This window comes from Artemia sp. Qi Xiang Cuo, chromosome 16 (genome assembly GCF_049724085.1).
Source record: "Artemia sp. Qi Xiang Cuo chromosome 16, ASM4972408v1, whole genome shotgun sequence".
NCBI lineage: Eukaryota > Metazoa > Arthropoda > Branchiopoda > Anostraca > Artemiidae > Artemia > Artemia sp. Qi Xiang Cuo.
Window position 1 is genome coordinate 36,673,047 of NC_142809.1, and position 23,109 is coordinate 36,696,155.

Here is a 23,109-nt window from a genome sequence, read left to right on the forward strand (position 1 = left end):
CCGAATTTTCAGAGCATTAGAAAAATATTTTTGTCTTTCTGTCCAACCTCGACCCCACTTCGAGAAACAAGTCCTGCGCACGTGCCTGAATTCAAAGATTGGACTATTAATAGTGAAATACTCTTTGTTACACTTCATTAAAAACAAAAGAAAAAAAAAGAATAAACTGACAAACCCTATCGTAATTATGTAACTAGTAATCTTTATATTATTTTTTTGTACTAACTTTTATTTTGGTAATCATTAGCGATTATTGTTTCTAGATGCGTATGCAAACGTAGGCGGCTCACTCGTGAGTAGGGAAGCCTCATAAGTTACTGGGCGAACACGGTGCTGCCATCTACAATTTAGTCTAACGCTGACAGTACATAATTTATGCATGTTTTTATGGTTTTTGTCACTGAGAATGGAAAAATAGGATTTTTCTCACTTGAAAAAACATGGTTTTTCTCACTTTGATGGATGTTTCTTGGATGTCAACAGCAATTTATGTATGTTTTATGGTTTTTGTCACGGAGAATGAAAAAACAGGATTTTTCTCACTTTGATGTAATTCTAACGGGTCAATGACACCTCTGTCAAGGTCAATTTGTTGTTTCCAAGTGTATAACTCGTGACAGTACATAATTTATGTATGTTTTTATGGTTTTTGTCACTGAGAATGAAAAACAGGATTTTTCTCACTTTGATGTATTTTCATGGTCGATTTTGTTGTTGTTCGTGATTGTGTAATGACTCCGGGGGGCAGTTTGCACATGCGCATTAACAGGGGGAGAGATGTATTGATCTAGGACAAGAGGGGGAAGTGGATTTCTGATAACTTGATTAAAACAGTCGGTGGGGAGAGGATTTTCGAGAAATTTATTGCATAAAAGAAGGGGACAGAATTTCTGAAAAATTGATTTGTATAATAGAAGGGAAATATTAATATACGAAAGGGGAATTAGAAATGACATCACTTGTTTCCTAGGAATTATACGGGATTCTAAAGAGATAGAAATTCTATTTTAAATATGGCTTCTCTGATCTTACGTGACAGAGATAAATTAATATTCTATTTTTAAATATGAATTCTCCGATCTTTAGGTCAGAGTGATAAATTGATATTCTATCAAAACCATAATAGTGTAGCTAGGAACATCTTAGAGATGAAGAGATTAACGCGGGAAAGGGTTTCCTAGGAATTTCAAATGTGACAGCGCAGGGATGCCAAAACAAAAGGAATACGCAGAAATTACTTTTAGGGGATCATTTAGGTGAAACCGTTTGAGATATTCTAGAAGATGATTTGGGGTGAAACTCTGTGGTCGTTATAATACACAAGTTCCATTTGAACAGTGTTGTGATGTCCACTACCCCAACCCCAAAGGGCCCCGATCCCCCCAACCCCAAAGGGCTCCATTCCCCCTCCCTCTGACCCCCAAAGGTCCCCCGTTCCCCCAGGACCCCCAAAGGGCCCCCGGTCCCCTACCCGAACCCCAAAGGGCCCCAATCCCCCCAACCCCAATGGACCCCAAAGGGCCTCATCCCCCTGGACCCCCAAAGGGCCCCGGCCCCCCCCACACCCCCAAAAGGTCGCCGGTCACCCAAATGCCCCTTGGTCCCCTGAGCTCCCAGGTCCCCAAATGCCCCCGGGCCCCCAAAGGGCCCCTAAAGGTCCCCCGCCCCCTTCCTCCCTCCCTTTTTGATTTTTTAAAAAGTTTTTTCTGACTGAATTTTTTAGACTTAGAAAGTATCCAACATTTTTCCGGTTTTTTCTTTAATCCATTGGCATAGAGTTTTACCTTAGAGTCTTAGCTTAGAGTTTTAGTTTGAGTTGAAGTTTAGTTTAGTTATAGTGGAGAGTTTAGAGTTTTTAGCTTAGAGTCTTAGCTTAGAGTTTTTGTTAGTTTTAGTTTAGTTGTAGTTAAGAGTTTAGAGTTTTAGCTTAGAGTCTTAGCTTAGAGTTTTAGTCAGAGTTGAAGTTTACTTTAGTTTTAGTTAAGAGTTTAGAGTTTTAGCTTAGAGTCTTAGCTTAGAGTTTTAGTTAGAGTTGAAGTTTAGTTTAGTTAGAGTTTAGAGTTTTAGCCTAGAGTCTTAGCTTAGAGTTTTAGTCATAGTTAAAGTTTAATTTAGTTTTAGTTAATAGTTTAGAGTTTTAGTTTAGAGTATTAGCTTATAGATTTCGTTAGTATTCTATTTTACTTTATTTATATTTAAAAGCGTATATTTGTACCTAATAGAATTAGCATAGAGTTTTAGTAAGATTTGAAGTTTACTTTAGTTTTAGTATAGAGTTTAGAGTCTTATATTTTAGTATTAGTTAGAGTTTTAGTTAGAGTTCTACTTTAGCTTAGTTTTAGTTTATAGTTTTAGCTTGGAGTCTTAGCTTAGAGTTTTTGTTTAAGTTTTTGTTTAGTTTAGTTTTAGTTAAGAGTTTAGAGTTTTACTTTAGAGTCATAGCTTAGAGTTTTAGTTAGAGTTGAAGTTAGTTTAGTTATAGTTAAGAGTTTAGAGTTTTTAGCTTAGAGTCTTAGCTTAGAGTTTTTGTTAGAGTTCTAGTACAGTTTAGTTATAGTTAAGAGTTTTGGGTTTTACCTTAGAGTCTTAGCTTAGACTTTTAGTTGCAGTTGAAGTGTAATTTAGTTTTAGTTACGAGTTTAGAGTTTTAGCATATAGTCTTTGCTTATAGTTTTTGTTAGAGTTCTAGTTTAGTTTAGTTTTAATTAAGAGTTTAGAGTTTTTTAGCTTAGAGTCTTAACTTAGAGTTTTAGTTAGAGTTGAAGTTTAGTTTAGTTTTAGTTAAGAGTTTAGAGTTTTAGCTTAGAGTCTTAGCTTAGAGTTCTAGTTAGAGTTGAAGTTTAGTTTAGTAATAGTTAAGAGTTTAGAGTTTTAGCCTAGAGTCTTAGCTTGGAGATTTAGGTTAGAGCCTTAGCTACGATTTTTAGTTAGAGTTGAAGTTTAGTTTAGTTATAGTTAAGAGTTTGAACTTATACCTTAGAGTCTTAGCTTAGAGTTTTAGTTAGAGTTCTAGTTTAGTTTAGTTTTAGTTAAGAGTTTAGAGTTTTATCTTAGAGTTTTAGCTTAGAGTTTTAGTTAGAGTTGACGTTTAGTTTAGTTAAAGTTAAGAGTTTAGAGTTTTAGCTTAGAGTCTTTGCTTAGAGTTTTAGTTAGAATTGAAGTTTAGTTTAGTAACAGTTAAGAGTTTAGAGTTTTAGCTTAGAGTCTTAGCTTAGAGTTTTAGTTAGAGTTCTAGTTTAGCTTAGTTATAGTTAAGAGTTTAGAGTTTTACCTTAAAGTCTTAGCTTAGAGTTTTTGTTGAAGTTATAGTTTCGTTTAGTTTTAGTTAAGAGTTTAGAGTTTTTAGCTTAGAGTCGTAGCTTAGAGTTTTTGTTGAAGTTCTAGTTTAGTTTAGTTTTAGTTAAGAGTTTACAGTCTTAGCTTAGAGTTTTAGTTAGAGTTGAAGTTTAGTTTAGTAATAGTTAAGAGTTCAGAGTTTTAGCGTAGTCTTAGCTTAGAGTTTTTGTTACAGTTGAAGTTTAGTTTAATTTTAGATAGGAGTTTAGAGTTTTAGCGTAGAGTCTTAGCTTAGAGTTTTTGTTAGAGTTCTATTTTTGTTTGGTTTTAGTTTAGTTTTACCTTAGAGTCTTAGCTTAGAGTTTTAGTTAGAGTTGAAGTTTAGTTTAGTTATAGTTAAGTGTTTATAGTTTTAGCCTAGAGTCTTAGCTTAGAGTTTTAGTTAGAGTTCTATTTTAGTTTAGTTAAGAGTATTAGCCTAGAGTCTTACCTTAGAGTTTAGTTAGAGTTGAAGTTTAGTTATAGTTAAGAGTTTAGAGTTTTAGCTTAGTCTTAGCATAGATTTTTAGTTAAATTTCTACTTTAGTTTAGTTTTAGTTAAGTGTTTAGAGTTTTAGCTTGGAGTCTTAGCTTAGAGTTTTGGTTAGAGTTCTAGTTTAGTTTAGTTTTAGTTAAGAGTTTAGACTTTTACCTTAGAGTGTTAGCTTAGAGTTTTAGTTAGAGTTCTAGGTTAGTTTATTTCTAGTTATGAGTTTAGAGTTTTATCTTGGAGTTTTAGCTTAGAGTTTTAGTTAGAGTTCTAGTTTAGTTTAGTTTCAGTTAAGAGTTTAGAGTTTTACCTTGGAGTATTAACTTATATTTTAATTTAGGGTTGAACTTTTCTTTAGTTATAGTTAAGAGTTTATACTTTTACCTTAGATTCTTAGCTTAGAGTTTTAGTTATAGTTGTATTTAAGTATTTATTCAGAGTTTGGAGTTTTATCTTGTTGTTTTATATTATACTTTTAGTTAGAGTTCTAGTTTAGTTTAGTTTTAGTTAAGAGTTTAGAGTTTTATCTTGGAGTTCTGGCTTAGAGTCTTAGCTTAGAGTTTTAGTTAGAATTCTAGTTTAGTTTAGTTGTAGCTAATAGTTTAGAGTTTTACCTTAGAGTCTTAGCATAGAGTTTTATTTAGAGTTCTAGTTTAGTTTATTTTTTGTTAAGAGCTTAGAGTTTTAGTTTAGAGTCTTAGCATAGAGTTTTAGTTAGAGTTCTAGTTTAGTTTTAGTTAGGAGTTTAGAGTTTTAGCCTAGAGTCTTAACTTAGAGTTTTAATTGGAGTTCACGTTTATTTTAGTAATAGTTTAGAGTTTAGAGTTTTAGCTTAGAGTCATAGCTTAGAGTTTTAGTTAGAGATCTAGTTTAGTTAAAGTTCAGAGTTTTGAGTAATAGCTTGGAGTCTTAGCTTAGAATTTTATTTAGAGTTCTAGTCTAGTTTAGTTTTAGTTAAGAGTTTTGATTTCTAGCCTGGAATATTATATTAGAATTTTATTTATATTTCTATGCTAGTTTAGTTTTATTTAAGAGTTTAGAGTTTTAGCTTAGAGTCTTAGCTTAGAGTTTTAGTTAGAGTTCTAGTTTAGTTTAGTTATAGTTAAGAGTTTAGAGTTCTAGCTTAGAGTTTTAGTTAGAGTTCTAGTTTAGTTTAGTTTTTGTTAAGAGTTTAGAGTTTTAGCTTAGTGCATATCTTAGAGTTTTAGTTAAAGTTCTAGTTTAGTTTAGTTTTAGTTTAGCGTTTTACCTTAGAATCTTAGCTTAGAGTTTTAGTTAGAGTTGAAGTTTAGTTTAGTTATAGTTAAGAATTTAGAGTTTTAGTTCATTTTGTATTTTAGTTTAGTTTGATTTCACAGTTTAAAGTTTTATACTATAGCCTTGGCCTAGTGCTTTTGTTAAAGTTAAAGTTTATTTTAGCAATAGTTAAGAGTTTCGAATTTAGAGTTTTAGCTTAGAGTCTTAGCTTAGAGTTTTAGTTAGAGTTCTAGTTTAGTTTAGTTTTAGTTAAGAGTTTAGAGTCTTAGCTTAGAGTTTAGCTAGAGATCTTGTTTAGTTTAGTTGTAGTTAAGAGTTTAGAGTTTTAGCTTAGAGTTTTAGTTAGAGTTGTAGTTTAGTTTAGTTATAGTTAAGAGTTTAGAGTTTCAGCCTAGAGTCTTAGATTAGAGCTTTAGTTAGAGTTCTAGTTTAATTTAGTTTTTGTTAAGAGTTTAGAGTTTTACCTTAGTCTTAGCTTAGAGTTTTTGTTAGAGTTCTAGTTTAGTTTGGATTTAGTTAAGAGTTTAGAGTTTTAGCTTAGAGTTGAAGTTTAGTTTAGTTATAGTTAAGAGTTGGGAGTTTTAGCTTAGAGTCTTAGCTAAGAGTTTTAGTTAGAGTTGAAGTTTAGTTTAGTTTTAGTTAAGAATTTAATCATAGAGTCTTAGATTTGAGTTTAGTTACAGTTGAAGTTTAGTTTAGATATAGTTAAGAGTTTGGAGTTTTAGCTTAGAGTCTTAGCTTAGAGTTTTAGTTAGAGTTGAAGTTTAGTTTATTTTTAGTTAAGGGCTTAGAGTTTTAGCTTAGAGTCTTAGCATAGAGTTTTTAGTTAGAGTTCTAGTTTAGCTTAGTTTTAGCTTAGAGATTTAGTTAGAGGTGAAGTTTAGTTTAGTTATAGTTAAGAGTTTTAGCTTAGAGTCTTAGCTTAGAGTTCTAGTTTAGTTTAGTTATAGTTAAGAGTTTAGAGTTTTATCTTAGAGTTTTAGCTTAGAGTTTTAGTTAGAGTTCTACTTTAGTTTAGTCTTAGTTATGAGTTAAGAGTTTTACCTTAGAGTGTTAGTTAGAGTTCTAGTTTAGTTTAGTTTTAGTTAAGAGTTTAGAGTTTTACCTTAGATTCTTATCTTAGAGTTTTAGTTAGAGTTGAAGTTTAGTTATAGTTAAGAATTTTGAGTTATAGCTTAGAGTTTTAGTTAGAGTTCTAGTTTAGTTTAGTAATAGTTAAGAGTTTAGTAATAGTTAAGAGTTTAGAGTTTTAGATTAGAGTCTTAGCTTAGAGCTTTAGTTAGAGTTCAAGTTTAGCTTAGTTATAGTTGAGAGTTTAGAGTTTTAACCTAGATTCCTAGCTTAGAGTTTTAGTTAGAGTTGAATTTTAGTTTGATTATAGTTAAGAGTTTAGAGTTTAGCTTAGAGTCATAGCTTAGAGTTTCAGTTAGAGCTGTAGTTTAGTTTTAGTTAAGAGTTTTAGCTTAGAGTTTTAGCATAGAGTTGAATTTTAGTTTATTTATAGTTAAGAGTTTACAGTTTTAGCTTAGAGTCATAGCTTAGAGTTTTAGCTAGAGTTCTAGTTTAGTTTAGTTCAGTTAAGAGTTTTAGCTTAGAGTTTTAGCCTAGAGTCTTAGCCTAGAGTTTTAGTTAGAGTTGAAGTTTAGTTTAGTTATAGTTCTGAGTTTAGAGTTTTAGCTTAGAGTGTTATCTTAGTGTTTTAGTTTGAGTTCTAGTTTACTTTAGTTTTAGTTAAGAGTTTTAGCTTAGAGTTTTAGCCCACAGACTCAACTTAGAGATTTAGCTAGAGTTGAATTTTAGTTTATTTATAGTTAAGACATGAGAGTTTAGAGCTTTAGCTTAGAGTCTTAGCTTAGAGTTTTAGTTTGAGTTCTAGTTTATTTTTACTTAAGAGTTTTAGCTTAGAGTTTTAGCCTAGTCGAGGAGGGGGGGCAATAGATATTGATGACAATACTAAACTAACATAACCACAAAATTCCACATTATTACATAGAAATACCAAAACCATAGGTTAGATTAGGTTAGGTTAGGTTAGAGGTTAGGTTTAAGTTAGGTTAGGTTAGGTTAGCTTATCATGAGCGCTCATAGCTTATCATAAGCTAAAAGTCTAACATCATAAGCTAACAGCTTATCATAAGCTAAAAGTCTAAACTCTTAACTATAATCAAACTAAAATTCAACTAACTAAAAACCCTAAGCTAGGAATCTAGGTTAAAACTCTAAACTCTTAACTATAACTAAACTAAACTTGAACTCTAACTAAAGCTCTAAGCTACGACTAAGATAAAACTCTAAACTCTTAACTATTACTAAACTAAACTTCAACTATAGTTAGAACTCTAAGCTAAGACTCTAAGCTAAAACTCTAAACTCTCAACTAAAACTAAACTAAATTAGAACTCTAACTAAAACACTAAGATATGACTCTAGGGTAAAACTCTAAACTTTTAATTAAAACTAAACTAAACTAGAACTCTAACTAAAACTCTAAGCTAAGACTCTAAGCTAGTACTCTAAACTCTTAAATATAACTAAACTAAACTAGAACTCTAACTAAAACTCTAAGCTAAGACTCTAAGGTAAAACTAAACTTTTAACTAAAACTAAACTAAACTAGAACTCTAACTAAAACTCTAAGCTATGATTCTAAGCTTTAACTCTTAACTCTTAACTATAGCTAAAATTCAACTCTAATAAAACTCTAAGCTAAGACTAAGGTAAAACTCTAAACTCTTAACTAAAACTAAACTAGAACTCTAACTAAAACTCTAAGCTAAGACTCTAAGGTAAAACTCTAAACTTTTAACTAAACCTAAACTAATCTTCAATTCTAACTAAAACTCTAAGATAAGACTCTAAGTTAAAATTCCAAACTTTCAACTATAACTAAACTAAACTAGAACTCTAATAATAACTCTAAGATAAGACTAAAATATAAAAATCTAAACACTTGACTAAAATTAAACTAAACTTCAACTCTAACTAAAACTCTAAGCTAAGACTCTAAGGTAAAAGTCTAAACTCTTAACTAAAACTAAACTAAACTAGAACTCTAACTAAAACTCAAAGTTAAGACTCCAAGCTAAAACTCTAAACTATTAAATAAAAATAAAATAAACTAGAACTCTAGCTAAAACTCTAAGCTAAGACTTTAAGCTAAAACTCTTAACTAAAACTAAACTAAACTAGAACTCTAACTAAAACTCTAAGCTAAGACTCTAAGCTACGCCTCACAACTCTTAGCTAAATCTAAACTAAATGTCAAATCTAACTAAAACTCTAAGCTATGACTCTAAGTTAAAACTCCAAACTAAAACTAAACTAGACTAGAAACCTAACAAAAACTCTAAGCTAAGACTCTAAGCTAAAACTCTAACTAAACTAAAGTAGAACTCTAACTAAAACTCTAAGCTAAAACTCTGAACTCTTAACTATAACTAAACTAAACTTCAACTCTAACTAAAACTCTAAGGTAAGACTCAAAGTAAAACTCTAAACTAAAACTAAACTAAACTAGAAATCTAACAAAAATTCTAAGCTAAGACTACGCTAAAACTCTAAACTCCTAACTAAAACTAAACTAATGATCAACTCTAACTAAACCTAAACTAACCTAGAACTCTAACAAAAACTCTAAGCTAAGTTTCTAAGCTAAAACTCTAAACTAAAACTAAACTAAAGTAGAACTCTAAGTAAAACTCTAATCTAAAACTCTAAACTCTTAACTATAACTAAACTAAACTAGAACTCTAACTAAAACTCTAAGCTAGGACTCTAGGCTAAAACTCTTAACTATAAATAAACTAAACTTACACTCTAACTAAAACGCCAAGCTAAAACTATAAACTAAAACTAAGCTAAACTAGAACTCTAACTAAAAACTGTATGCTAAGACTCTAAGCTAAAACTCTACACCCTTAATTGTAACTAAACTAAACTTCAGCTCTAACTAAAAGTCTAAGCAAAGACTCTAAGCTAAAACTCCAAACTCTTAACTATAGCTAAACTAAACTTCAATTCTAACTAAACTCTAAGCTAAGACTCTAGGCTAAAACTCTCAATTCTTAACTATAACTAAACTAAACTTCAACACTAACTAAAACTCTAAGCTAAGACTCTAAGGTAAAACTCTAAACTTGTAACTATAACTAAACTAAACTTCAACTCTAACTAAAACTCTAAGCTAAAACTCTAAACTCTTAACTTAAACTAAACTAGAACTCTAACAAAAACTCTAAGCTAAGACTCTAGGCTAAAACTCTAATATCTTAACTAAATCTAAACTAAACTAGAACTCTAACTTAAACTCTAAGCTAAGACTCTAGGCTAAAACTCTAAACTCTTAACTATAACTAAACTTCAACTCTAACTAAAACTCTAAGCTAAAACTATAGTAAAACTAAACTAAACTTCAACTCTAACTAAACTCTTAGCTAAAACTCTAAAATCTTAACTACAACTAAACTAAACAAGAACTCTAACTAAACTCTAAGCTAAGACTCTAAGGTAAAAATCTAAACTCTTAACTAAAACTAAACTAAACTAGAACTCTAACTAAAACTCTAAGCTAAGACTCTAAGCTAAAACTCTAAACTAAAACTCTAATCTTAACTATTACTAAACTAAAGTTCAACTCTAAGTTAAGACTCTAGGCTAAGACTCTAAACTCTTAGCTATAACTTAACTAAACTACAACTTTAACTAAAACTCTAAGCTATGACTCTAGGCTAAAACTCTTAACTATAACTAAACTTCAACTCTAACTAAAACTCTAAGCTAAGACACTAGGCTAAAACTCTAAACTCTTAACTAAAACTAAACTAAACTAGAACTCTAACTTAAACTCTAATCTAAGACTCTAGGCTAAAACTCTAAACTCTTAAGTATAACTAAACTTCAACTCCAACTAAAACTCTAAGCTAAAACTATAAAGTAAAACTAAACTTCAACTCTAACTAAACTTTAAGCTGAAACTCTAAACTCTTAACTACAACTAAACTAAACTAGAACTCTAACTAAACTCTAATTTAAGACTCTAAGGTAAAACTTTAAACTCTTAACTAAAACTAAACTAAACTAGAACTCTGACTCAAACTCTAAGCTAAGACTAAGCTAAAACTCTAAACTAAAACTCTAATCTTAACTATAACTAAACTAAACTTCAACTCTAACTAAACTCTAAGCTAAGACTCTAAGGTAAAACTTTAAACTTTTAAATAAAACTAAACTAAACTAGAACTCTGACTAGAACTCTAAGCTAAGACTCTAAGCTAAACTAAAACTCTAATCTTAACTAAAACTCTAATCTTAACTATTACTAAACTAAACTTCAACTCTAACTAAACCTCTAAGCTAAGACTAGTTTAAAACTCTAAACCCTTAACTAAAACTTAACTAAACTACAACTTTAACTAAAACTATAAGCTATGACTCTTAAGCTAAAACTATAAATTCTTAATTATAACTAAACTTCAACTCTAACTAAAACTCTAAGCTAAGACTCTAAAGTAAAACTCTAAACTAAAACTAAACTAAACTAGAACTCTAACAAAAACTCGACGCTAAAACTCTGAACTCTTAACTATTACTAAACTAAACTTCAACTCTAACTAAAACTCTAAGCTAAGACTCTAAGCTAAAACTCTAAACTCTTAACTATAACTAAACTAAACTTCAACTCTAAGTAAAACTCTAGGCTAAAACTCTAAACTCTGAACTGAAACTAAACTAAACTTCAACTCTATCAACAACTCTAATCTATGACTAAGATAAAAACTAAACTCTTAAGTATAACAAAAATAAACATCAAGTCTATAAAAAACTCTAAGATATGACTCTAGGATAAGACTCGTAACTAAAACTAAGCTAAACTAAAACTCGAGCAATAACTCTAAGCTAAGACCAAGGTATACGTCTAAATGCTTAACTTTGTCAAAACTAAACTTCAACTTTAACCAAAACACTAAGCTAAAAATCTAAAGTAAAACCCTTAACTAAAAATAAAATAGAACTCTAAATAAAACTCTAAGCTAAGACTCTAAGCTAAAACTCTAAACTAAAACTAAACTAAAGTAGAACTCTAACTAAAACTCTAAGCTAAAACTAAACTCTTAACTATAACTAAACTAAACTTCAACTCTAACTAAAACTCTAAGCTAAGACTAAGCTAAAAGTCTTAGCTATAATTAAACTAAACTTACGCTCTAACTAAAAAGCCAAGCTGAAACTATAAACTAAGCTAAACTAGAACTCTAACTAAAAACTCTATGCTAAGACTCTAAGCTAAAACTCCAAACTCTTAACTATAGCTAAACTAAACTTCAACTCTAACTAAACTCTAAGCTAAGACTCTTGGCTAAAACTCTCAACTCTTAACTATAACTAAACTAAACTTCAACTCTAACTAAAACTCTAAGCTAAGACTCTAAGCTAAAACTCTAAACTCTTAACTAAAACTAAACTAAACTTCAACTCTAACAAAAACTCTAAGCTAAGACTCTAAGGTAAAACTCTAAACTCTTAACTAAAACTACAACTCTAACTAAAACTCTAAGCTAAAGCTCTAAACTCTTAACTTAAACTAAACTAGAACTTTAACAAAAACTCTAAGCTAAGACTCTAGTGTAAAACTCTAAACTCTTAACTAAATCTAAACTAAACTAGAACTCTAACTTAAACTCTAAGCTAAGACTCTAGGCTAAAACTTAAAACTCTTAACTATAACTAAACTTCAACTCTAACTAAAACTATAAAGTAAATCTAAACTAAACTTCAACTCTAACTAAACTATAAGCTAAAACTCTAAACTCTTAACTACAACTAAACTAAACAAGAACTCTAACTAAACTCCAAGCTAAGACTCTAAGGTAAAACTATAAACTCTTAACTAAACTAAACTAGAACTCTGACTAAAACTCTAAGCTAAGACTCTAAGGTAAAACTTTAAACTCTTAGCTAAAGCTAAACTAAGCTAGAACTCTAACTAAAACTCTAAGCTAAGACTCTAGGCTAAAACTCTAAACTCTTAACTAAAACTTAACTAAACTACAGCTTTAAATAAAACTCTAAGCTATGACTCTAGGCTAAAACTCTAAACTCTTAACTAAAACTAAACTAAACTAGAACTCTTACTTAAACTCTAAGCTAAGACTCTAGACTAAAACTATAAAGTAAAACTAAACTTCAACTCTAACTAAACTCTAAGCTGAAACTCTAAACTCTTAACTGCAACTAAACTTAACTAGAACTCTAACTAAACTCTAAGCTAAGACTCTAAGGTAAAACTTTAAACTCTTAACTAAAACTAAACTAGAACTCTGACTCAAACTCTAAGCTAAGACTAAGCTAAAACTCTAAACTAAAACTCTAATCTTAACTATAACTAAACTAAACTTCAACTCTAACTAAACTCTAAGCTAAGACTATAAGGTAAAACTTTAAACTCTTAACTAAAACTAAACTAAACTAGAACTCTGAGTAAAACTCTAAGCTAAGACTCTAAGCTAAAACTCTAACCTAAAACTCTAATCTTAACTATTACTAAACTAAACTTCAACTCTAACTAAAACTCTAAGCTAAGACTCTAGTTTAAAACTCTAAACCCTTAACTAAAACTTAACTAAACTACAACTTTAACTAAAACTCTAAGCTATAACTTTTAAGCTAAAACTCTAAATTCTTAATTATAACTAAACTTCAACTCTAACTAAAACTCTAAGCTAAGATTCTAAAGTAAAACTCTAAACTAAAAATCTAAACTAAAGTTAAACTAAACTAGAACTCTAACAAAAACTCTAAGCTAAGACTCTACGCTACATTTTAAACTCTTAACTCTTACTAAACTAAACTAAAACCTTGGGTAAAATCTTAAGCTAAGATTCTAAGCTAAAACTCCAAACTCTTAATTATAACTAAACTATACTAGAACTACAACTAAAACTCAAAGTTAATAGTTTATGGTAAAACTTCAAACTGTTAACTAAAACTAAACTAGAATAGAACTCTGAATAAAACTCTAAGCTAAGACTCTAATCTAAAACTCTTAACTATAACTAAACTAAACTTCAACTCTAACTAAAACTCTGAGCTAAAACTCTAGGCTAAAACTCCTGACTAAAACTAAAGTAAACTACAACTCTAACTAAACCTCTAAGCTAAGACTCTAGGCTATAACTCTAAACTCTTAACTATAACTAAACTAAACTTCAACTCTAACTAAAACTCTAAGCTTAGACTCTAAGGTAAAATTTCAAACTAAAACTAAACTAAACTAAAATTCTAATAAAAACTCTAAGCTAAGACTACGCTAAAACTCTAAACACCTTACTAAAACTAAACTAAACTTCAACTCTAACTAAAACTCTAAGCTAAGACTCTAATGTAAAACTCCAAACTCTTAACTAAAACTAAACTAACCTAGAACTCTAACAAGAACTCTAAGCTAAGACTCTAAGCTAAAACTCTAAACTAAAACTAAACTAAACTAGAACTCTAACTAAAACTCTAAGCTAAAACTCTGAACTCTTAACTTTAACTAAACTAAACTAGAACTCTAAGCTAAGACTCTTTAACTATAACTAAACTAAACTTAAACTCTAAGCTAAAACTCCAAGCTAAAACTATAAACTAAAACTAAGCTAAACTAGAACTCTAACTAAAAACTCTATGCTAAGACTCTAAGCTAAAACTCTACACCCTTAACTGTAACTAAACTAAACTTTAACTCTAACTAAAACTCTAAGCTAAAACTCCAAACTCTTAAGTATAGCTAAAAAAACTTCAACTCTAACTAAACTCTAAGCTAAGACTAGGCTAAAACTCTCAACTCTTAACTATAACTAAACTAAACTTCAACTCTAAATAAAACTCTAAGCTAGAACTCTAAACTCGTAACTAAAATTAAACTAAACTAGAGCTCTAACAAAAACTCTTAGCTAAGACTCTAGGCTAAAACTCTTAACTAAAACTAAACTAGAACTCTAACTTAAACTTTAAGCTATGACTCTTGGCTAAAACTCTAAACTCTTAACTATAAACTAAAGTTCAACTCTAACTAAAACTCTAAGCTAAAACTCTTAAACTCTTAACTATAACTAAACTAAACAAGAACTCTAACTAAACTCTAAGCTAAGACTCTAAGGTAAAAGTCTAAACTCTTAACTAAAACTAAACTAAACTAGAACTCTAACAAAAACTCTAAGCTAAGACTAAGCTAAAACTCTAAACTAAAACTCTAATCTTAACTATTACTAAACTAAAGTTCAACTCTAACTAAAACTCTAAGCTAAGACTCTAGGCTAAAACTCTAAACCCTTAACTAAATCTTAACTAAACTACAACTTTAACTAAAACTCTAAGCTATGACTCTAGGCTAAAACTCTTAACTTTAACTAAACTTCAACTCTTACTAAAACTCTAAGCTAAGACTCTAAGCTAAAACTATAAAGTAAAACTAAACTAAACTTCAACTCTAACTAAACTCTAAGCTAAAACTAAACTCTTAACTACAACTAAACTAAACAAGAACTCTAACTAAACTCTAAGCTAAGACTCTAAGGTAAAACTTTAAACTCTTAACTAAAACTAAACTAAACTAGAACTCTGACTAAAACTCTATGCTAAAACTCTAAACTAAAACTCTAATCTTAACTATTACTAAACTAAACTTCAACTCTAACTAAAACTCTAAGCTAAGACTCTAGGCTAAAACTCTAAACTCTTTTCTAAAACTTAACTAAACTACAACTTTAACTAAAACTCTAAGCTAAGACTCTAAGCTAAAACTCTAAATTCTTAACTAAAACTAACCTTCAACTCTAACAAAAACTCTAAGCTAAGACTCTAAGGTAAAACCCTGAACTCTTAACTATTGCTAAACTAAACTTTAACTCTAACTAAAACTCTAAGTTAAGACTAAGCTAAAACACTAAACTCTTAACTAAAACTAAGCTAAACTAGAACTTCAACAAAAACTCTAAGCTAAGACTCTAAACTAAAACTTTAAGCTAAAACTCTAAACTAAACTAAACTAGAACTTCAACAAAAACTCTAAGCTAAACTAGAACTCTAACTAAAACTCTAAGCTGAGACTCTAAGTTAAAACTCTAAACTCTTAACTATTACTAAACTAAACTTCAACTCTAACTAAAACTCTAAGGTAAAACTCTTAACTAAAACTAAACTAAACTATAACTCTAACTAAAACTCTAAGCTAAGACTCTAAGGTATAACTTCAAACTCTTAACTATAACTAAACTAAGCTTCAACTCAAACTAAAAATCTTAGCTAAGACTCTAAGCTAAGACTCTAGGCTAAAACTCTAAACTCTTAACTAAAACTAAACTAACCTTAAACTCTAACTAAAACTCTAAGTTAAGACTCTAAGCTAAAAAACTCTAAACTCTTAACTAAACTAAACTAGAACTTCATAATAACTCTAAGCTAAGACTCCAAGCTAAAACTATAAACTAAAACTAAGCTAAAGTAGAACTCTAACTAAAATTCTAAGCTAAGACTAAGCTAAAACTCTAAACTCTTAACTAAAACTAAACTAAACTAGAACTCTAACTAAAACTCTAAGCTAAGACTAAGCTAAAACTCTAAACTCTTAACTATTACTAATCTAAATTTCAACTCTGACTAAACTCTTTGGGGGCCCGGGGGCATTTTGGGACCTGGGGGCTGGAGGGGGGGTCGTTGGGGGCACCTGGGGGCCCGGGGGTCTGGGGGGGGGGCGGGGGCCCTTTGGGGGTCCAGGAGAATGGGGTCCATTGGGGTTGGGGGAATTGGGGCGCTTTGGGGTTGGGGTAGGGGACCGGGGGTCTGGGGAGGATGGAGCCCTTTGGGGTTGGGGGGATTGGGGCCCTTTGGGGTTGGGTTAGTGGACATCACAACACTGTTCAAATGGAACTTGTGTATTATAACGACCACAGAGTTTTATCCCAAATCATCTTCTAAAATGTCTCAAACGGTTTCGCCCAAATAATCCCCTAAAAGTAATTTCTGCGTGTTCCTTTTGTTTTGGCATCCCTGCGCTGTCACATTTGAAATTCCTAGGAAACCCTTTCCCGCGTTAATCTCTTCATCTCTAAAATGTTCCCTGCTACACTATTATGGTTTCGATAGAATATCAATTTATCACTGACCTAAAGATCGGAGAAGCCATTTTTAAAAATAGAATACTAGTTTATCTCTGTCACGTAAGATCAGAGAAGCTTTATTTAAAAATAGAATGTCTATCTCCTTAGAGTCCTTTATAATTCCTAGGAAACAAGTGATCTCATTGCTAATTCCCCTTTCGTAGATCAATAATTCCCCTCGATTATGCAAATCAGTTTCTCAGAAATTCTGTCCCCTTCTTTTATGTAATCAATTTCTCGGAAATCCTCTCCCCACCGATTATGTAAATCAATTTCTCAGAAATCCACTTCCCCCTCTTGTCCTAGATTAATACATCTCTCCCCCGTTAATGCGCATGTGCAAACATCACCCTGGAGTCATTACACAATCATGTATTACAACAAAATCAACCATGAAAATATATCAAAGTGAGAAAAATCCTGTTTTTCATTCTCAGTGACAAAAACCATAAAAACATGCATAAATTATGTACTGTCACGAGTTATGCACTTGGAAACAACAAATTGACCTTGAAAGAGGTGTCATTGACCAGTTAGAATCAATAAACCATGAAAATACATCAAAGTGAGAAAAATCCTGTTTCATTCATTCTCAGTGACAAAAACCATAAAACATACATAAATTGCTGTAGACATCCAAGAAACATCGATCAAATTGAGAAAAACCATGTTTTTTCAAGTGAGAAAAAATCTTTTTTCCATTCTCAGTGACAAAAACCATAAAACATGCGTAAATTATGTACTGTCAGCGTTAGACTAAATTGTAGATGGCAGCACGGTGTTCGCCCAGTAACCTCAATAGGCTTTCCTACTCTCGTGCCTGGAGGCCCTGGAATGAAATACTAGGGTTTTTTGTGTTTTTTTCCAGTGTCTCGTACATTTTTCGTACTAGTGTCATGTTTTGGGGGGCTCCCACAAGCTTGCCCTGCACTGTAATATATTGCTAAGTAATTGCCTTGTTGCTACAGCTGGGTTCATTAATAACTAGCAAAAAAGGCATAATGGTTGGTTAAAAAGAAGGGCTAGAAGAAGGCACATGTACTTCAAGCCTCGGGTTACCCTGATAATTATTTCTAAGTTATATACAAAATTCTATGGTAAGATCGAGGGGTCACCCACTTTCCGCCACCTGGTTGTATTTCGAAGTGCCACATATGCCATCAGGCTTGGTAGAGCTGTACCTCGCATTTTTCATGGTCATTTTCTATCATGCTGTGTTTACTTTTACCATTAGTGGGCTGTTTTTGCAAAACAGCAAAACAGCCCATTGCTGTTTTGCCTTGAAATTGTTGTTCAAATTGTTGTTAAGGTAATTTTACCACTTAGGCTAACTTTTCGAAGCTGAATCAGTTTCAAAGCGCTTTCAGAGCAACAAAAATGGGAGTTGCATTTATCTTAAATAGTGGCAAGCTTAAGCATTCCATTAACGACGAGTCGCTTGTCTTCAATCTCTTTTAAATGAATAGGGGGGGGGGGGGTAAAATTTGGTGGGACTCTTTTTTTTTAACGAACTTCAAATGTCCTTTTTAAGGGTCTATAGTAATTAGACGGCAATGGGCATCTTATGGCTTTCTCTAGTATCTAGCATATATCTTCGCGATCGTCTGACCCACCACCCTCTAGGAAGAGAGCTGTAAATTATGCCAACTGCCAAATGCTTATAAATTGGTTCTATTATGAGGGGGGGGGGCTGCCTGATTTTGATTGTCCGGTTGTTTTGAAACTATCATTGATCGTTATTTGGGCAAAAAGAATCGCACTCTTTGAATAGGAGGTCCAAGAAATAAGCAAAAACTTGTGTTCCTGATCAGCTTGATACTTATATGAAAAGACCTTGGGTTAAGATGAGACTGATGGACAACAAAATTTGTACAGAGGTACGGACAAATTTTACTCTTAGGTTAATAATTGAGAAGTGCCTTAGTTGTCAAACACCTTTGGTCCTCAGTTTGATAGATTATGAGCAAGCGTTCGATTCTATTGATAGAAGAGCTTTAGCAAAGGTCTTATCCTTGTATGGTATACCAAATACATTAAAGTGGTTAGTGCTATGTACGAGAATAATGCGGTTAAGGATCCGATCCAATCCGATCCCGATCCAATCGACGCCTCCCTCTTTAAACCCTCCCAAGAAATTCCCATTTCTCTTAAATCTTTGCTTACGACATCCTCTTACACCTTTCGGGGATGACCTTTTTTTTGGCCCTAGACGGCGGCCCGACAAGGACGATATGGGGCAATCTGTCATACTTCATCCCCAGAACGTGTCCTAGTCATCTCAACCTTTCTCTCATTATAGTACTAGAAAGTGGGATTGACTCATATTTTGCGCAACTTACTGTGTGAGATATGGTCAGTCAGTCGGGTACCTTAGACAACCCATAAGCAATTTCTCTGGAAAACATCTAGCGAATTCTTCGTTTTTTGAGTGGCCACACTCCAGAACTATACCTGTTCTGTTCCCCCCTCCCCTCTCCCAATGAATTATCGATAAGGGTCTGAGAACAACATTACGCGAAGTTGAATCCACGCCGAAACAAATTGTACTACTAATGCAGATAAAAAGTCGTGTCCACATTAATTTACCTCCCACCCTACACCCTAAACGGGACCAGCCCAAATTCTTAGAATCCAATAAGCAATTTCTCACAACTAAGATTTGCAAGCAATGTTGCATTCGTTGCCATTTCGATGACAGCTACACCCGTCACTATCACAGGATATGAGTTGTTCTAGAGTTTCCGTCTCCAATTCTTAGGATCAAGGGTAGTGCTCTGAAGCCTGATCCAATCTTGTACTTGAAGATAGGCTCGGAAATAGTGAAATTTCACTGCTGCTGAGGTAGGAGTTAGATCTTGGGAATGGACGAAAGTGTAGACGTTGGACATCCTCTCACACCTTTTGGGGATGACCTGCCTTTTTCCTGGCACTAGATGGTTGCCTGACAAGGCCGATATTGGGCAATCTGTCATACTTCATCCGCAGACCGTGTCCTAGCCATCTCAACCTTTCTCTCCTTATAGTCCTAGAAAGTGGTATTGACTCATATTTTCCGTACAACTTACTGTTTGAGATACGGTCAGTCAGTCGGGTACCTTAGACAACCCATAGACAATTTCTCTGGAAAACATCTAGAAAATTTTCTGTTTTTGGAGTGACCACACTCTAGAACTATACCTATTGTATTCCCCCTTCCCTCTGTCCCATAACTCAATTGCTAATGCAGAGAAAAGTGCTGTGAAGCCCGATCCAATCTTATACTTGAAGATAGGTTCGGACACAGTGAAATTTCTCTGCTGCTGAAGTAGAACTTCCACTGCTTTTTCGGCGTTCATGTTGTCTGCAGCAGTCATGCCAGTATCATGGCTTCAAAGCAATAGTGGATCACCCTCGAAAGGAGACGACTGCTCGACAAAGTCAATAATTATTTGTGTGTATTTGCAGTCCCTCTGCTGCCTTGAAAGATCATATTCTTTATGCTGGTTGCTTGTCTGATACGAAACATCCGTCAAATCTTGCATCAAAAGATTGACCTGAGCACATGCTGCGCTTCCTATTACCCACTGAAGTCTCCATACTTCCGTCATTCATCTACCTCTAGCCAATCCGGTTGCCATTTTCAGATTTCTCATCAATTTTTGTTCTATGACCAAATCTGTAGATAAACCGGGCCAAAATCGGTCCGATCTTCTCACAACGCGCAAGCCTTTTTTGACAGACTTGAAAAGTGTTGGACTTGTATGTTCAAGTCTGTTCATCTGCTGCAGGTACAGTCTCGCCTACTTCGTGTAGTTGTGTGACCAGCTGCTGCGTGGTAAGGAAGCATGTTGGAAACTGTTTAGAAGTGAAATTTTTTTATCCATATAACTCGTGTCTTTATAAACTGATATCCTCGGTCCAAGGAAACCTCAATGCAGGAAAAAAAAATTGAAAAGAAAAAACTGCTTCCCTACAATAAAACAAAGGAAGGGCCAAAATACTTTTTCCCTGGCCATTTCTGGTGTCATCAAAACTTTGGAGGGGGCTTATTTAAGATATCCATTTTGTTCAAAATAGTCAAAAGGTCCCACATCCAAGGATGGAATGATTCCCATAGCCCCTGTGGCAAGGGCCGTAAGTAATGCAAATTAACAAGTATTCACTCATGAGACTTGTAATGGAAAAGGGTTACTGTGTGTTATTAGGAGTTCAATTTGCTCGAACCTTTCAGGAATTGGTCTCTAGGTGAAAGGGATAAATATTTTGTCGTGGGAGGACTGTAAGGCCCCTGACTTCCGACAAAAATTTTGATGCAATCATTCTGTTCAAAAACGCCAGAAGGTCTAATAAGTATGTCGTAGGGTCAGCATCAACCCCCATAACCCAAAGACATTGACCCTGAAATGTTTAAGTTACGCAGCATTCACAGATAGGTTCTAATAGAAAAGGCGGCTATGTTTGGTCTTGGTTTTCAGATTATCTAGGATGTCTTACTGGTTACTCGCTAGACAAAGATTCCCTGAGTTTCTCCACAGTATGCTCTGGAGACGACATAGGCGTACCTGAATAAATTCAAAGAAGGCATATAGGCCTACGCAAGAGTTTTCAAATTATCTGCAATATCATAGGCAGCGCAATCGCGCTGCCGAAGTAAAGAATGATGTTGGAACAATGTATTATTTATTATTTTTTTTCCCTTTTAGACCAGGGCACTGCGTATCGAAGGAGTTGTCGTAGGAACTTTGAAAAGGGCTCATTCGATTGGAAATTGAATGGCTAGTGCCCTTTTTAATAGTCGAAAGTGATTGGAAGGAGACTAACGCTCCTTCCAAGCCCACTATTTCCCCAAACACATCCGATCAAAATTTTGAGATAGCCATTTTGTTCAGCGTAGTTGATTTCCACATAGAAATTATCTTTTTGAGGAGGACACTCCCCCACAACCCTCAGGGCAAAGGTTGTAAGTAGTGCCCTGGGGTCATATAAGATTTTTATAGACAGCGTTGTCGTAGAAACTTCAAAATGGCTCATTTTTAATAGTCGAAAGTGATTGAAGGGCAACTAACACCCCTTCCACGCCCGCCTTTTCCCCAAACACATTCAATCAGAATTTTGAGACAGCCATTTTGGTTACTGAGTTGAAAGGTCCCGAAACTAGGTCTCCGAGGATGACAACCCCCTCACAGCCCTCAGGGCAAGGGTTGTAAGTTATGCCCTGGAGGCATATAAGGTTTTTATATAACGCGTTGTTGTACAGACTTTAAAAAGAGCTCACTTGATTCGAATTTGAAATGGCTAGTGGCCTTTTTAATAGTCAAAAGTGATTGTAGGGCAACTAACACCCCTTCTATGCCCACCATTTCCCCAAACACATCCAGTCAAAATATTGAGATAGTCATTTTGTTCAACGTAGTTGAAAGGTACGGAAATTATATCCTTGAGCTGGACACTCCCCCCACAGTCTTCAGGGCAAGGGTTGTAAGTTATGCCCTGGGGGTATAAAAGGTTCTTACAGAAAGAGTTGTCGTAAAAACTTGAAAAAGGGCTCATGCGATGGAAAATTCAAAGGGCTAGTGTCCTTTTTAATAGTTGAAAGTGATTTGAGGACAGCTAACCCCCCTCTCACACCCGCCATTATCCAAAATACATTCAGTCAAAATTTTGATATATCAGTAGCCATCTTATTTAACGTATGGAAGTTGACAAGCCCGGAAATTATATTCTTCAGGATAACACTCACTCCACAGCCCTTAGTTCCAGGGTTGTATGTTATGCCCTCGGGGTATGTATGGTTTTTTTTATAGAAGACGTTGTCGTAGAAACTTTAAAAACGGCTCATTCGATTGGAAATTAAATGGGCTAGTGCCCTTTTTAATAGTCGAAAGCGATTGAAGGGCAACTAACGTTAAACGAAAGTGATTGGAGGGTAACTGACCCCCCTCTGACGCCCACCATTTCCTAAAATACCTCCAATCAAAATTTTGTAAGGCCCACTTTTATTTGACGTATATGAAAGGTCCAGAAAATGTGTCGTTGAGAACAGCAATCCCCACACAGCCTTTTTGCCGAGGGCTGTAGGTTATTCCCGGGGGGCATTAGCGGTTTTTATTGAAAGCGCTGTCATAGAAACTTCAAAAAGGGCTCATTCAGTTTGAAATTGAAAGGGTTAGTGCTTTTGTTAATAGTCCAACGTGATTGGAGGGCAAGTACCCCCCCTCTCACGCCCACTATTTTCCCAAACACCGTCAATAAAAATTTTGAGATAGCCATTTTGTTCAACGTAGTTGAAAGCTCTGGAAATTAGGTCTTTGAGGATGACAACCCCTTCACAACCATCAGGGAAAGGGTTGTAAGTTACCCTTTCAGGGAAAGGTTCGGCATACCCTTTCAGGGAAAGGGTATGCCGGTGGGGCATATAAGGTTTTTATAGAAAGTTTGTCGTAGAAACTTAAAAAAGGGTTCATTCGATTGGAAATTGAAAGGGCTAGTGCCCTTTTTAATAGTCGAAAGTGATTGGAAGGCAACTAACCCCCCTTTCACGCCCACCATTTCCCAAAAAACCTACAATCAAAAATTTCAGATAGCCATTTTGTTCAACGTAGTTGAAAGTTCTGGACATTAAGTCTTTGAGGATTAGACCCCCCCCCCAGCCCTCATGGCAAGGGTTGTAGGTTATGCCCTGGGAGCATATAAGGTTTTTATAAAAAGCGTTGTCGTAGAAACTTCAAAAGGGCTCATTCGATTGGAAATTGAAAGGGCTAGTGCCTTTTTTAATAGTTGAAAGTGATTGGAGAGCAACTGACGCCCCTCTCACGCCCACAATTTCCCCAAACACACTCAATCAAAATTTTGAGATAGCCATTTTGTTCAAAGTAGTTGAAAGTTTTGGAACTTAGATCTTTGAGGATGATAACCCCCTTAGAGCCCTCA

General features: G+C 33.5%; 1 protein-coding gene across 3 annotated transcripts in view; it reads left to right on the plus strand.

Annotated features, from left to right (window-relative positions):
* The window catches only part of LOC148942856 (uncharacterized), a 117,261-nt gene that overhangs the window by 43,993 nt on the left and 50,159 nt on the right, over positions 1-23,109 (plus strand). The gene's annotated exons all lie outside the window — the stretch shown is intronic.